Below are 18,007 nucleotides of genomic sequence, written 5' to 3' on the forward strand. Positions count from 1 at the left end.
CTGTCGGTTTCTAGAGAGATTAGTGGGGTTTTGAAGAGACATCTGACCCTTTTCCGGTCAAGGAAAGTTTAAGAACCACCCTGTAATATTCGACGAGCTGGATTTGTTAGTCAGTTGGCATCGGGATCAGTTTGGCAACAGGTCAGTTCTGGCTGAGACAGTGAGATGGCAACAGGGCCTTTTGGCAGTTCTGCCTGAGACACCAAAAGGTCCGGAAGAGACAGTCAGTTGGCAAGGGATAGCAGTCGATGCGAGGGTGGTGATGGCGAGAGGCAACGACAACGTTGAGAAAGACATACACAGAGGATTGAGGAGGTGAGGGAGATTGCGGCGTGAAGGCATGGATTGCTGTATAGTAGGAGTTTGTAACTAGAAAATGTAACGGTATGTCTTGTGTATGTTTTAATGTGAAATGCAAAAGAAACGAGATTGTGACGTAAGCTGCAATCTGTTGTAAAGAACTAAAAAGAATTGTGACAAAAAAGAGAAGGAAAAGAGGAAGAAAAGAAATGAGATTATAAAGAACATTGTGAATTATGTTAAAGGGAAAATGAAAGAAAGAGAAAGACTTTAATGTTGAACTTTTTCGAACTATATTGCATCAATTTGAACTGTTTTGATTGTCTGCGGACTTGGTGTATCGTGCATGCCTTTGATTGTTTTCGAACGACGTGTTATATTTAAATGCATTGGTTGTCTTTCATTTTAATTCTGTTGCATGTTATTTTCTTTAATGTATCTGCTATGTATCACATTTTATTTATGTCGTAATAGTCGTATAAACTGTTCTTAAATGTAAACAAATTGCCTTCCGCCGTGTCTCTCTTCCCCCTGTTGTTGTTGTTGTTATCCTCCGGTCGCCGGTTCGAGTTCGCTGCCATCTCCACCACCGTTTCCTCTCTCTGTGTGGCGGATTCCGTTTGACTGATCTGGTCAATCGTCATCGCTCGACTTAGTAGGGTCTCGGGTTCGAGTTTGAGAGACGGCAGGTACGTAACAACATATATATATATATATATATATATATATATATATATATATATATAATATTAATATATATATATATATAATATATGTATGTATATATATATATATATAATATATATATATGTGTTTATATATATATATATGTATGTAATGTATATATATATATATATGTATGTATGTATATATATATATATATATATATATATATATATATGACATGTGTACCTGTGTGTGTTATACTCTCTTATTCTTCATTCCTTTACTTGTTTCAGTCATTTGACTGCGACCATGCTAAAGTACCGCTTCTTTACTCGAACAAATGACCCCATATCTTATTCTTTGTAAGCCTAGTACTTATTCGGTCATTTACGTTGCCGAACCGCCAGGTTACGGGGACGTAAACACACCAGCATCGGCTATTAAGCGACGGTGAGTGGACAAGCCCAGATAGACAAACACACACACACACACACACACACTCATATATATATATACACGATGGGTTTCTTTCAGTTTCCCTCTACCAAATCTACTCACAAGGCCTTAGTCGGACGGTGTCATGCAGTGGTACTAAAGCCGGAACCATTTGGTTGGAAAGCAAGCTTCTAACCACAAAGCCACTCTGTGTACGTGTGTATATTGTGTGGGGGTATGTATGTGTACATGTATATATTTACATACAGTCTCTCCTGATATTATGAGCAGGAGAGAATATCCCGAGTTCTCTTTATGGCAATAAGGCACATGACCTGAAATAGTGTGTGATGAGATTTAGTTTATTACATCGACCGCAGTGTTCAATTGATACTTATTTTATCGACCCCGAGTGGGTTAAAAGCAAAATCGTTCTGGACAGAGTTTGAACTATGACTGTAACGTTGCACGAAATGTTGCTGGGCGTTTTGTCCGGCGGGCCAACGATTGTGGTAACTCGTCGACCTTGTCAGAGGTAATAACATAACAACAGAAGCAAGGAAGATTTTACTAACTTTGACATTGCGAGTATTCCATTATAGGTATAATTTTGCTTTGGTTATTGCCTGGATCTGTCTGACACTCGCCTCGGACACTCACAGTTCTGCTGAATGTTGATTTAATATAATTTACCAAGGCTGCAGGTGACATCCACACATCATATCGTTATTGTTACTGAGGTAGCTGAAATTATAAACAAAGCCCTAAGTGAAAATACTTGAGAGGTAAATAGAAGCCGCTGTTGTATTTGACAAGAAAGAAGGATAATATAATTCCAGCAAGAATATAAAAATAACGACATTCATGTTTCGTCCCAGAAGATGTTGATAACAGCAATAAATTGATGTGGTTTCTGGTGGAAACCGAAAATATGTTAAGTTCCTACCCTCTAATAGCTAATGTCTTGAATGATTAAAGTTCCTTTAAACAAGGAGAATATTTAGTACCACGTAAACCGATCCCTTTAAATGATGGATTAGGGGCAGTTTGTTGCCAGAAATTTGATGGGGGCAATTCGGGGCCTCAGGTATTGAGTAAAACATTTTAGACGCAATTTTCTGTCGCAAAAGCTTTGAGTGAAGATGAATCAGGAGAGATTTGAACCTATAACAGGAAGGCATTAAAGTAAACTTAACTCACCATCCTGTGTAATAGAGAGAAGAACTGAGTAAATCACAATTTTTTAAAATATCGTTGACGCTAAGAAAATGTATTTCACCAGGAGTGAAACATAAGGTAATCATATATATCTTATTTTTTGGTTTTAGTTTTTCTTCTTATTTAAATACGGCGATAAATATACAAATGTTACTTTGATAGAAAATATTAAAACTTGCTCAAAAACAATAATTCATGTTATTATTTTGAAGGAATATCAATTTCGCAGTTATCAGGGAATTAATTAAATCTACGTAGAATGCAGAGAGGGTATCTTCTTTTGATGATAGACGATTGAAACTTTTAAGACATGCGTAATATAACAAAACATAATCAGTAGACAGCTGACATATTCGAAAGTTTTGAGGTGTAGAGGATATAGAGGATATACGAAATATAGATGGCATGCGATATAGATAAAATACTGTATATAGCTGATATAGATGATATAGATGGCATGTTGGATATCGACGACATACTGGTTATAAATGACATACTGTATATAGATGACATACATAGTATAGATGACATGTGGATATAAGTAATATAGTAGATATGGAAAAATACAAGTTGCAGATGACAGACGATATACAGACGTAGATGACATGCTTGATGATATATTTACTATAGATGATATAAACAAATGTTGATGGCATACTATATTTTTATGCAATCTATAAATACTAGAATGTTTAATATCGTAAAACATTAAGAACTAAGTACAAAGTACACCCTCACCTCGACGTAAAACCATCCGCACTTACGACTACAAAAAGTAATGCATCATTCAAGATGTTGTTCGTTGTTATCGTAAGATATATGACGAAAAAAGAAAAGAACTATTCAAAGCTCAACATGTTCCTCGAAACACCGTCTACCTCAATCCAAGAACAAAACTGTGAAGGATGAAAATTTCTTGTCAGGTAAACTTTTTTCACAGAAACAAGTTTTTTGCCATTGTATATATGCAGAATTTCCTTTGTATTAATTTTTACATTAATTTTAGATTGTATTTTTCTTTAAAGTACAATAGAGTACAAATGCCTTTTTCACTTTATGCACAATAATTATGGATGAAATATTTGTGTTTTATAGCTTTATAATCTGTTGCAATGAAAATAGTTTTGACAAATAAATCCGACATACGACCAGATTGACTTACCGTCTGTCGTAAGTCGAGAACAGGGTGTAATTATATACTATTCCCCTGAAATCTTTCGCAAATTTTTAACCTAGTTTAAAAGTAACTTTACTTTCTCACCCGTTTCATCACAGTTGGTGAGAGACACTAAATCATTCACTAAAACTCTATGTGTAACACAAAAAATATCAACATGCATTAGTGAAATAAGATAACAGCTGCTCACACAGCTACTGGACACAACCAAAAGGATAAACAGACCTAGATTCGGAAGTGGCTTTTATCTTTCAAAGCTATTAACTGCCATATGACATATCTTCTAATTAAACATTTGATCTGAATTTCACGCGCGTAAATAATTCATGTTTTACAGTGATTTTTACAAACGATTCAAATTTGTTATAAACTCTAAACAGTTTATGAGTAATGTATATTTTTCCACATTTTTGATCACACTTGGAACATGGTACGAAGGAATGAATCCTTCACTAAAGTTGCACCGAGCCGTCACCACAACTTAGATAAATAAGATTATAGCTGCCTACTCACACAGAGCTGCTTGACACAAACAGCATTCACCTATTGTTCTGTCCCATGACAAATCTACAGGACTAAATCTTTCACGTAACTTTTACGCGTGACTATCACAAGATTGTAATAGACGGCCGCAACAGATAACAGCTCAAAGATCCCCTTACCATACCACTTGACCATATTCAACCAATAAATCTGTACTTGACTGATTGTGATTTGAGACACATTCTTTCTATAAAAGTAATCGATTTCTAGGAATATTTCGCGACACAGCTCCACGTTTCTCATAAATTACACTTTTGAAAATCAACAAATGTGAAGCCAGTTAAATGTGTATACACAGAAAATTTCCAATCAGAATACGACTGTGAGGACGTTGGTTATACGTAAGCAAAATTACGTTTGTGATGGACAGGTTGAACATTCGAACGTTATATGTAACGTTTTACTTTGTTTTACTCTCTAACGTTATATATAACTTTTTAATTCTGGCATCAATTTCTGTTTCTTCTGTTTACTTTGTCTCTTTTTTCTCGCCTTCCATCTGTCGTTTTCTCCTTCCACTACTAACATTTTCCTCTGTTTGCTTCTTATCCTTCTTCATTCCACCATTCTTTGTCTCTCCTCCCACTACCACGTAACCGGTGATCATTCGCATCTCTCTCATCCATTTCCTTTTCCCCCTCGCCGTTGGCTCCATCAAAAGTGTACAATATAACAGTTAAAGGCACAGCATTTGTATGATGTCTTAGATGATCACTGTTGAGGAATTAGCTGCGAATTTTCCGTTTGGCGTATTTTTATTGTGTGTATGTATGAATGTATGTACGTATATATATAAATATATATAAATACTTTTTGATAGTTATATATATTTAATATTAAAAAAAAATTAATAAAAATGAAAAAAATTAATAATAAAAATATATAAAAAATAAATACATAAATAAAAAATAAATTAATTAATTAATAATTTTAATTTTCAAATTTTATATTTTATATATTATATTAATCATTTTGATTTTTATGTTTTGGTTTATGTTTTTCATTGTTTTATTTGCCTAATAGTGGTTTTATCTCTAATTTAATTTATGAATATATATACATATATATATATATATTTCAATAGGCTTTTATAACGCCGCCTTGGCAAATGCCGGCTATTAGGAGAAAGTGTCATACATATATTCAGCTCATTCTAAACCAGATACAATAATTACTTGTAATAGGAATAGTAGTTTTAATTCTAATAGTGCCAGCAACACTATGGAAAATATAAATTCTTTTCGGACCAAGGGAGGTATGCGCCGTTCAACCCCAAATTTTCAACCCAGTAATTTTCCCCTTACTTTCACAAATAACTCTACGTACAAGTCAAAGGCCACTAAGAACTGTATCTGGTTCGTAATACCTTTCGGTAAACAAATTAAATCGAACCTTCCCTTACAGTTCCGTGAAGCCGTCGCTAGGAACTTTCCCAGAAATTCTAGATATTATTCTACTATCAATTCCCACATAGTAAGAATCGCCTTCTCTAACACTAGAAATCTTTCACAAATTATATCTTCTCACAATACCAAGCTGATAAATAGAGGTTCTTCACCCGGGAGTTCCTACATAAATCTTACTAATTCCAAGCCATCATACAGTCATACTAATAGGAATAGTATTAATAGTAATAGCAATGGTAGTAGCGACAGTGTTAACAATGATAACATTAATAATAGTACCAATCGTGTTAATAACAATGGTAATGTTGATAATGATAACAATAACGGAGAAATTACTGATTGTATTACCATTAATAATACTAACAATAATACGAATAGTGGAGTTGCTAGCGCTAATAATAATAGTAACAACAATCATAGCAATAAAAACTTCGTTTCGATCTCGGAGGACAACCCCAACAGAAATAAATTTTTGTCTAGTAATTCTAAGATCGAGAATTCTATTTACCAGTGTAGAACCTCCTCTGGTACCGATGTCTTCTTGTATATAGGAGCGTCCTCTTCCCAGTTATCCAAGATAATTTCAAACCATTATTCAAAATTCAGGGATAGTAAAAAACGACATAGTACAGGGCTAAGTAAATTAGTTTGGCGTCTTAAAGACAATAATATAGATTTCAAGTTAGATTGGTTCATACTGTCTGTATCCTTTCCTTTTGATAAGGGCAGGAGATTTTGTAACATTTGCAACTCTGAGCTCTTCCATATCCTCTTCTCTAAGGTTCCCCTTGTAAACACACTCATAGAGAAATCCTATAAATGTGTGCACTGGCAGAAACATTCTTTTTACTTTTACAAATGATTACGATAGCCATCTTGCTTTCAACAAATGGCTTAACATACACTCCACTTCAATAGTGAAATTCTTTCCTAAGCCTTTGAACATTCTTAATCAACATACCCTTCCCTTTCCACTGGTTCCTAACCTATCATTCCTTTAACCCTTCTCTTCCTTCTATCTAACTTAGACGTCAAATCTTCTAACGGTTTTTTTAAAATCACTTATTGTCGTTTTCTTTACCATGTAGGCAGTCATCGGAATTTCTGTTTGTCTTGTTGCCGAGAGAGGCTCGCTTTCTTTCCTGATGAGAAGATTGCATCATGCACCCTTTATTCCTTTGGAATGAAACCATGTGGTCTTCGAAACATACGTCGAGAGTAAAGAAATTTTGTTAACATCTTCTTCGACTCCATTCTTTCATTTATTCATATTTATATAATATATATATATATATATATATATATATTATATATATATATATATATATATATATATATATCGTCTGTAGTACATGTATACGAAAGAGAAGCACCATTAATTTCGCACCTACAAAGCGATTAGCAGCAATGCCACCTCGTCAGTGTCAAATGGCTGAAGACGCATAACCTCTCTGGAAACTGGAGGAAGAAATACGCAACGGTTACTTGGTTTTGTAAAGAAGAAATAAATTATCGATGCTGCGGGCGGGACTGGATTAGCATGATTGTGTTGTCTCCATACATCGGCTTTGCTCTTGACGATATTCGAAGGAACTGTGGTAGGACAATTCAACGAATGAAGAATTCCAAGTTTGAAGTAGGAAATGTCTTAGATGAGGGCATTGACTAAATATTTCTTTCTGGATCTTTTCCTACTTCAAATTTGGAACATTGGGTTAAAAACGATTTTCGATACAAAAATTCTAACGTTTATCGTGGGACACCGACCCAGTTCTGTAGACATAAAACTCAACCTTCGTCTATTTAAAGTTTCAATATTCCAAACAAAATATATGTGGACGCAAGTAAGGCTGTGTGGATAAGGATTTTGTAACTGTTATTTTGAATTTGTTCCCAGAGCGTGGAGCTTTTGGTAATTCTTTCCCTATAGTTACCAACCAGCCAGCCAGCCAGCAAGACAGCTAGCAAACGACTAACAAGCTAGTGGACAAACATCCACCCACCTAGCCAGCAACCTATGAATTGTTATTTATATATGGCCCAGTGGTTAGGGCAGCGGACTTGCGGTCGGAGGATCGCGGTTTCGATTCCCAGACCGGGCGTTGTGTGTGTTTATTGAGCGAAAACACCTAAAAGCTCCACGAGGCTCCGGCAGGGGGTGGTGGTGATCCCTGCTGTACTCTTTCACCACTCTAAAGGCGGTGCTCCAGCATGGCTGCAGTCAAATGACTGAAACAAGTACAAAAAAAATGTATACATATATATCTATGCATGAATATATATACATATATGTATACATATATATATACATATATATACTTATATATTATATATATATATATATATATATATATATATATATATATATATATGCATATATATATACATATATATACAATATATTTATATGCATATATATATATACATATATATACAAACATAATTGCCCGGCGATGCTCGGGGCTGAATTGCTTGAAAGTACTGTTAATGATTGCACTGGATTATGATGATTATTCAGGGAAATATTGATATAAGTTTACGGTAGGAGATAAGGACTTAACGATCAAACGTGTACTATTGCATTGTTTTGGGGGAACCAAATTTCTGATGAGCATTATAGGGGCACCAACTTTAAGTTTAAGAATGTGTGGTGGTAGTCCGGGGTGCTCAAAGGAATTGAGTACCTCTATTGGATAGTTGATGACGTCCTCTGGGTCAGGAGTTGTATCGATAGACTGATATACATAGACTTCCCAGGAATGAGTTTTAGCACTTCATCATTAATATGGTGAACAGTTTTATTCCTCGGGGCCAGAATAGCCCTTTGGCCAATCCAATCCATATTCTGATAATTAGCTTGTAGATCTGGGAACACTGCATCTCTGAGATCAGAAGGCGTTTTAACAATGGTACAAATGGAATCGATGGCAATATTACCATTTTCATCCCCTGGTATTTTGCCTTCGCCAAGTGCAAGGAGGGTGTGAGGAAATGCTGCTGATGTGATATTACGTCGCATATGAGCACACATATTGGTGTGAAGTTTGAGAGTCTTCACCTGTGGCCACAATGTGGATGACTTAAGACACGCACTTACTGCATCAGCTGTAGTCCCTTTGGGAATGACGGGAAGTGTTTGTCGGAAGTCCCCTGAAAGAAAAAGTGTTATGCCTCCCATGGGAGGTGAAGAGTGTTTGATGTCTGTGAGAGATCTATCTAGTGCCTCAAGGGCATGTATGTGGGCCATCGTTCATTCATCACAAACGATAAGCTTGCATCGTCTGAAGATTTCTGCCTGATCGGAGCTGTTACCGATGTTGCAAGTTGGTGTCTCAGTCTTCGCTAAGTCAAGCGGAAGCTTGAAAGTGGAGTGAGCTGTCCTGCCGCCTGGCAACAAAGTAGCCGCAATTCCAGATGATTCCACAGCTAGGGCAATGCCTTGTGTTTGCCTAATCTCAGCCAATATTAATTTGTTGACAAAAGTTTTCCCAGTGCCCCAGGAGCGTCCAGGAAAAAATCCTCCCAGTTTTGGCCTGGACTGAATTAACAACGGAGTTGTAAGCGAACTTGTGTTCTGGAAGAGCTTTGGCTCATTGTCGGCTATGTACTCGGCAAGCTCATCAACATTAAAACATGTCTCACACAGCAAATGTGAAGGCAGAGTGTTTGTGCCTTCCCGGTTTGTTGAAGGTAGGCCATAGACCGGCAAGGCACTACCGCCCATATCAAGTACAGTATCTTCGAACGTAGTTTGTTACCACACAGCCACACCTGCCCCTATGTATGTGTGTGTGTGCGTGTGTGTGTATGGGTGGATATATTATGCATGTATATATGTGTATATATATATGTGTACATATTACATGTACATCTATATATATATATATATATATATATATATATATACATCTACACATAAAATACAAAATACAAAGTTATATCTTGATATCGCTAGTGATAATACTCAAAATATATAACAGACTGGAATTGTAGGCCCGTCTCTTGCAATTTCGATCAATTGGATCTTGTATAGAAGTATACGGCTGCAGCGAAATTCATTTTTCGACTTTCTTCTATGGAAGGCATTTTAACAAAAATGCTTCCGTAAAGACGGTGAAAATATTGTCAATTTCCCCAAACAGGGACACAATTCAATTTTGAAACAATAACCAAAGCCCCTTCTCCGAAAGGGGGAGGGGTACGGTTTACAATTATTTAACAAATGCAACATAACAACGTTTCCTTGGCGAGGAACCAACAAACGTGATTACAATAGTCAAACAGTAATAATAACAACAAAACTGTTTAATTCATCCCCATTTATGTGAAACCACTTATTCAAGTTCAAGTCATTGATGTAATTGTTTACGAATTGCTAATACACACACACATAATAAGGGTGAAAAATTGAATATTAATTTGATTAATATGAATTGATAACCAGTGGTGTAGCATATAAGACCATACCGGATCTAGCAAAAAGGATAACCAGTATGAATGGCTCATCCCTGTCACACACAAACACACACACACACACACACACACACACACACACACACACACGCACACACACACACACGTTAGCTTACAATTTTCTTTCAACAATTGACACTGCCATGTAAGTATATGTTTGCGTGTCTATGTGTGTAAAGAGGAAGTGGGAGTAATAGGCAGAGTAAAGCCTTTGAAGTGAAAGAGGGAAATCGTAAAATATTGATTTTTCTCGAAATTTTGCTTAATTGGGGGTCAAATTGAAAGTAATGTGTATGCCATGACCGAATGGAAAGTACTTGGAAAAATCATAGGTAAACTCTAATTGAAGAAATTGTGTGAGGGTAAATCGTTATGTATCTATTTGTTTCTGTTTGCTGTGTATTTGTTTTGAGTAATGGTTTAAGGTACACTTGCAAAGAGAAAGTAGGAGAAATTAGGGTGATAGCATGAGTGAAGCAGTTGATCCCTGTTATATAAATACTTTCACTTTAATTGTTGCACACTTGCAAAGAGAAAGTAGCAGAAAGTGTTTTGGTAATGGTAGGAGTGAAGCACTTGAAATGAAAATGGGAAATCGTAAAATATTGAGTTTTCTCGAATTTTTGCTTAATTAGGGGTGAAATTGAAAAAAATTTATATGCCACGATCCGATGGAATCTACTTGTAAAAATGATAGATAAATTCCAATTGAACAAATTCTATATTGTAGAATTGTATAAAAAACGAACGGTTTGGGAGGCAGAGAAAATCTGCCTTTTATCATAAGAGATATATTTATATACATCAATACACACACACACACACACACCCATATATATATATATATATTATATTATATATATATATATGTGGGGGTGTATATATATATATATATATATAAAGATGTATATATATACATATATACATATATATATATATATAAAGATGTATATATATACATATATACATATATATATACATACATATATACATATATATATACATACATATATACATATATATATATATATTTATATTTATATGATATATATATATATATAAATATATATATATATATATATATGTATATATGTATGTATTTACATATATATACATATATATAGAATCGAACACACTCAAAACTTTGATGTTTGTTTATGAAAAATGCTTCCAAATTCCAAACGTTATAATTTAACTCTGTGAAAGGCACCGTTTAGTGTCAGTGATCATTTAGCTCAATAGTACTGACTGCTCATGTAGAATTTGAATTGTGCAGAGTTTGAGTCTGCTTAATTGCTCCTTTTATCTCGTCTTGAAAGGGTATTTTCACTCAACCTTCTAACCTTTTCACTGCTATTCTCCAGATTTCGAATCTCCTAAATGTCTAATGTTTGTGTGTGTGTGTATTTGTATATGTATACTTCTGAACCAGCTTCAATTTATTTTATGTACGAAATGCATCCAAAATGTATGATTTTTTCGCCAAAATTTATGCTGCGTGAGCAAAATACTTTAGATGGGATGTGACGCCATCCTTCCTGCATATGCGTAAAGCTTTCCTCGCTAATATGCCGCGCCAGCCTGACGCCTTGGTATACTACGCCGGTATGACGCAACAGTGTACCACGCCGGTAGGCTGCACCAGTGTCCGGGTGTTACGAGTACATCGAACAGAGATATTGCATTTAGTTTCGAAGAAGGCTGAGTGTTACTCAACCTGACACCAACGAGAAGATTCGGCAGGCTCTTATTAATGATGCCATGGGAAAAAGGTAGAACAAAGAGTGGTACAACTGCTTCAAACATGGCCGAACCTCAGTGGCGAGTGAAGCACGCTGAGGCAGGCCATAAAGAAGGCGAAACGAGGAGCTGATTGAGAAGCTTCGGTAATTAGTCATCGAAGATCGTAATGTAACAATCCAGGGAATTATTCACGAAGTTGAAATAAGCAGAGGATCAGTGTATTATATTTTAACGGAGGATTTGTGCATGCAGAGAATATCAGCGAAACCATAAATTCAGATACATTTTGAATGCACTTCGTAATCCAAGCTTTCATGATCAATAGTAACAGACCCCTTTTTTGATAGGCTCCCAAATCTCCCCACATGGCGCCATGTGACGTCTGACTCTTTCCAAAAGTAAAAACGACGCTGAAAGAGAAGCGATCCGAGTGGAGAGAGGACAGCAGAGCTGCATAACACTCTCAAGAAGGTGTTCCAGAAATGATAGAAACAATGACAAAACTTGTGAGTGAAATCCCAAGAGGAGTATTTTGAAGAAGATTAAATAAAATTTATGAAATGTACAAAGGTTGGATACTTTTGTACCCAAATATTGGACGCCTTTTGAATACACCTCGTATTTCCGAACATGGATGAAACTATATCAAACCAACCTTCATGTAGTTTGAACACTGACGTTGCAATGACAAAACACAATACTCAGAAATATTCATGGTGCCACATTAAAATTAAAGCCAAAACATTGCTATTTATTGTCAACTGAATTAAACAACTGTGAATTTGATGATATCATTTTTTATGATTTTTGTCTGATGAAATGTGTTTATGATTTTAGTCTGATGGCATCCATTCATGTGTTTACAAAGACTTTTCGTTTTCCAATAAAGAAAGAATTGTTGTACATACATGTAAGAAATACTGGGAAGGAATAAGAACGCGCCATCCTCATAGTTTTGTATTTGGTTGTTGCTCAAATATCTGGAAAAAAGAAATAAGTATTCTATAAGTTAGAATATGTACAATTAATAAGTCTGTTTTCTACTGTTAATATACTGTCTAAATTAACCAAATAAAAGCTCATATTTACTGCAAAGATGTTTATTTCTCTATGAGTTTTCTGCCTATAGTTTGGACAAGAGCAGTTTCCATTAATCTCACTTAGATATCCTGAGGGTAGAGAAGGTTTCTGTGATAACCGATTAACAAAAGATGGACGAAAATAAGCTATAAGAATAACAAGACATCGAGACATTGTTTTGTGCACGATGTTGGTTTTACATCACATTCTCACCGAATGTACAAATATTATATACTAGCAGCATAGCCCGGCGTTGCCCGGGTATGTAAGAGCCCCTAGCAGGCAACGACTAATCCCAATTTAATCCTTTCCCTCTAGGGAACGAAGGCGCATGTGTAGGTTGCAATGTCTTCTCTTCACTCGAATACTTCTGTGTATACGATGTTCCTAGCTGTCCTTTGGGCGATAAAAAGGTCGAGTTGCGTCCCCTAGACAGAAAATGTGTTGCATATAAAAAGCTTAGATTCTCGACCCCATGTCGAATTTATCGATTTTTTTCAGAATTGGGGGAACTTTTCAAAATTTTCACTGCGTTAGATTTGAATTATGATATTGGGCTATGTGTGTGTCAAGTTTCATCAGAATCGGTTGAAAGCCGTGGTCAGAGTGAGGGTACAACCTGACAGACACACAGACACACAGACAGACAAACTGCCGTTTATATAGAGAGCAATATAATGACGACATTGCAAAAATTAATCATGAATAATTAAAACACTTATCTTAACACCAATTCTTAACTTTAAGAAACATATTCAAAATATAAGTAGGAATTAATGTTTGTCTCTAAACTGTTTTGTAAAACATATATATCTTTCATAATAGGTCGTCAAGTATGAAAATTATAAAAAACCAATGTTTTTTTAAATACAAGGAATAGTTTTATTCTTCAATATATGCACCCATATTTTCAATACACTTTTGCCATTTCAGCGGTAGCCTGTGTACCCCGGAACTGTAAAAGCCTGGCAGTCTAGAGAGAATAAATTCCTGGAAGGCTTGTTTTACAGCATCATCGGAATTAATTGTTTTCCTAACAAAAAGTTAGTGAAATTCTGAAAGATGTGGTAGTCAGTGGGGGCAATATCGGGTGAGTATGGTAGATGGAGAGCTTCCAACTCGAAACCCTGTAGTTTCGCCAAAGTTATTTTTTCGATGTGTGATCCGGCGATGTCTTGCAGTAAAATAGGATTGATCTGTTGACTAATCTAGGTTGTTTTTTGTACTTTTCTGCATCATTTGTTCCAGTTGGCTGCAGTGTACTTCGGCTGAGATTAATGAGCCAGGGGTAATGAAATCATAACGGATCACACCTGGACCAGACCACCAAACACACACCAACAGCTTCTTTTCCGTTTTGAACTGTGTTTTGGTGGCTCGTCTTGGTCCAGTCATTGTGGTTAACCTCTACAGTTGAGGCATTTGATCGATTTCTCATCACGTTACAATCTTTTGTAAAATAATTCTTTTTTGCGATGAGAAACTAGCATAATGTAGGCATCCAAACGTTGCTATTTCTGATTTTTATTGAATACATGTCGAAGCCACTTATCCAACGTTTTCACTTTACCGATTTGAACTAGGTGAGTCAATATTGTTTGCTAACACAAAACAACAACAATAATTCACAGGCACTTTGAGATGGATCAGACTCGACGGTTGCTTTCAGTTCGAAAATATCCAACTTTGTTTCTGGTCGACCGCATTGCTCATTTGTAATATCAAATTTACCAGAACTAGATTTTGCAAACCAATTTGATACTGTTTGCTGTGTAATAACATTAGAATGAAATTCTCCATTAATATTCTGAGCTGTCAGTGATGCTGTATTTCCAAGAGAGAACTCATATTTCAAAACTGTACAAATTTCTTCTCCTGTTTTGAAACATGATACATTTACTGAATCCGGATGCCAGCATACTAAAAAAGTACTTTCAAATTAAAGTCTAGTTATACAATACACAGTACTGCTATTGGTCAAAAATGGTCAAAAACTTTGTGGCATTCGGTTAATGACAAAACTAAGCATCATTTAGAACTAACTAATGTCCACATTGTTTCATTAACAGGTGTTCTTCCAAAACTCTTAAAGTAATAATGAAGCTTCTACCCTAGCAATCATGATATAATATATATTTGGTCACGCCCACAATGTTCTGAGTGCAAGGAAAATCTGTTAATATTACAAATCTACGCACATTGAAACACTTCACAACAAATTAAAATCATTAACATGTTAATTGCAGACTGGTTAAATATGGCTGATGTTGGAATACTGATGTCCAGATATCATCCATATTTGAAAAGTTCACCTGTTGTTTCAGTACCCAGTCACATTGCAGTAGCTGCTGAGTAAGACAACTCCTTCCTGGACAGAAGCCATTCTGTGTGTTAGTGAATAGGTTTTGTTCTCGAAATGTAATCAACTACTTTCCGACAACGAGTCTCATAACTTGCATAATATGTGAGATCAGAGAATTATACCTGTAATATTTAGAGTTTTCTCTACTTCCTTCTTAATCAATATAACCTCTTCTAACACTTTGGAATGTTTGCCCACATGTACGGAAGCTCTGGAAACGTATCTGCAGTAGTTCTGGAAGGGCTTTCTTGCAAATCTTTAAAAGCATTCCTAGAAAACCATTAGAGCCGTGACTAAGTTCACATCGAAATAACAGATGTTTTCTTTCTTTTCTGTAGGAACTTATCAAGCTTGCTTATTTGCATATTTTCTAATGAGGAATTGAAAGCATTTGCGAATTGTTAATTGAGTATTTCGCTTATCCTCCTGGCCATAGGCTGTAGCGCACTAAGGTAAATACTTTTGAAATCTGTAGAAGTCACTAGTGTTCGTTTTTATATTTTCATCTGATTTGGTTTCGCTTTTTCGCAGCTTCTTTTAACCAGAGAATCTGATGGTGGTGTTGGTGAAGGGGAGGAAGAGGAGGAGTGGTGGTGCCAGACGTCGTCGTCGTACATAGTTTTGAGTCTTAAGACAGGAAGAATGTGGTAGTGTTGAAGAAAAGGTTGCTGGTGCTGATTGTGATAATGATTCTAATGAGGATAATTATGAAGATAATGATGATGATTTTCATGTTGACGTTCGTGCTAGTGTAGTTTCTAATGATGATGATGGAGAATAGGTTAAGATTTGATACATTCACACGCACTCGCACATATACTTAGACATAAATATATAACATATGTAACAGCAAAACTGCCATGCACAAACACTCTTGAAAAATTTTAAACTAACACAGTTTTTGATTTTTGTTAGTTGTTTTGGACATAAGACGACTGGACATACTGACACACGTTTTTATAAGAATTAGTGAAATACTATTTGAGATATTTAGCTAGAAAGGTAACAGGATGAAATCGTTTTGTGTCAGCCACACCCGACTGAGCAAGTTTGAGAGGGTTAAGATCATTCAGTCCTTCAGTAATGGTAGCGAAATTCATTCTCTAGATTCCATCTTCAATGCCCATTCAATAATTATCAAGACAATTGTGTGTACGTTTGAGAATGATGGAATAGTGGAGAGGAAAGCTACATAAAGAGGTCATAACCTCAAGAAGGATCATTTCAATCTGGAGCTGAAGAGATCGATCAGAAGAGATTCAAATCAATCCATAAGGTTATTGGCATCTGGTGACAGAAGACGTGAAAACAAAATTGCATATGAAACTTGTGAGGAGTCTTGATACTCCAGGACAAAAGTTTAGAAGATTGGAGAGGGCGAAGTTCATCTGCGACAAAGAGAAACACAACCTTCTAGAGATATTTCACATAGATGAGAAGATATTCAGCCAAGATATGCACAGAAACAGACGCGACAGCTGAGTTCTGGCTTCAGCTCACGAGAAAGCCAAAGTGTCATTTTAGGCGCAAAAACCTGACTAAGTGATACTTTTCAACTGAATGATCTCTGATGGTAAGAGAATGTTCCTTGTCACACATGTGTAGTGAGACAAATGTTTCGCATGGATGAGTTTGCGAAAAGGTTTTAGGATAAGGACACTTGGCCTCATTCATCACCTGGCATGATCTGATCATTAAATAAGCTCGTGAGTAGCCCCACACTTACCTGGACGTGGGAATAGGACATTGATGAGAATTTCCATAAGTAATCTTGTGGTAAGGCATGAAAAAGGTTGATAAAGTCTTTGGCAAACAAGGAGTAACTCATGATGCTTAGACAACCAGGTTTTGTGGCCAGAATTCTTACTCAATCTTTCAAATATCACTTTAAAACCTTCCGTTTGGACTTTATTCCAATGTTTCATGAGCTCCCAATCCTGAGCTATGTTAAAACATAGAATTTCATCTTCGCCAATTCATTCATGATTATTCATGAGAGCTTGGAGAGGAACTCACATTTCGTCTTGCTCAAAATAGGGTCCATTTGTGTTAGAAAAGCCGCTGATAGTTCTGATACCTTTAAATAATACTGAGACACAACGTTTCGAATTTGTATCTAAAATTTGGACACTTTTTTCTGATATACTCGGTATCTGTACATCCATACACAAAAACTTATGACGATTAAAAGATAAGCTTAGAAAACTAGAATAAAGAAGTAAACAACGAGAAAAAATGATGGAATAAAGTTGAATAATGGGATTTTTTTATATTAGGTAAACGGATGTTTAAACAAGAACATGATTACCTATGCATAAGAAGTAAGTAAAAAAGAAGCTCATTCATCCACACACCTACACTTTCACAAACACGCATTCACACATACACTCAGAGAAAACTATGGAGAGAGTGAACGGGTGTTAGATAGATACACTCTTGAAAGAGAGAGAGAAAAAAACAAAGTTGGAGAAGATATTAACAATGTAGATATATGGGGAAATAGATGGTACGAACAAAAGCGACACAACTCACAGTTCTTCTAAATTCGGAAGGTTTTCGAAGGTACCGCGTTGAATATACGTGATATTATTGTCATTCAAATTC

At 35.8% G+C, this 18,007-nt stretch overlaps 1 long non-coding RNA gene across 1 annotated transcript; it reads right to left on the reverse strand.

Moving 5' to 3' along the window:
- Positions 1–1,765: 1,765 nt before the first annotated feature.
- LOC118761385 lies at positions 1,766–18,007 on the reverse strand. The gene is made up of 3 exons (XR_004997336.1): positions 17,936–18,007; positions 12,870–12,941; positions 1,766–2,145 (listed from the first exon to the last, which is right to left on the reverse strand). It is a non-coding gene; the product is annotated as an uncharacterized LOC118761385 (long non-coding RNA).

Source organism: Octopus sinensis, unplaced genomic scaffold (assembly GCF_006345805.1).
Source record: "Octopus sinensis unplaced genomic scaffold, ASM634580v1 Contig12893, whole genome shotgun sequence".
In the NCBI taxonomy this organism is placed as follows: domain Eukaryota; kingdom Metazoa; phylum Mollusca; class Cephalopoda; order Octopoda; family Octopodidae; genus Octopus; species Octopus sinensis.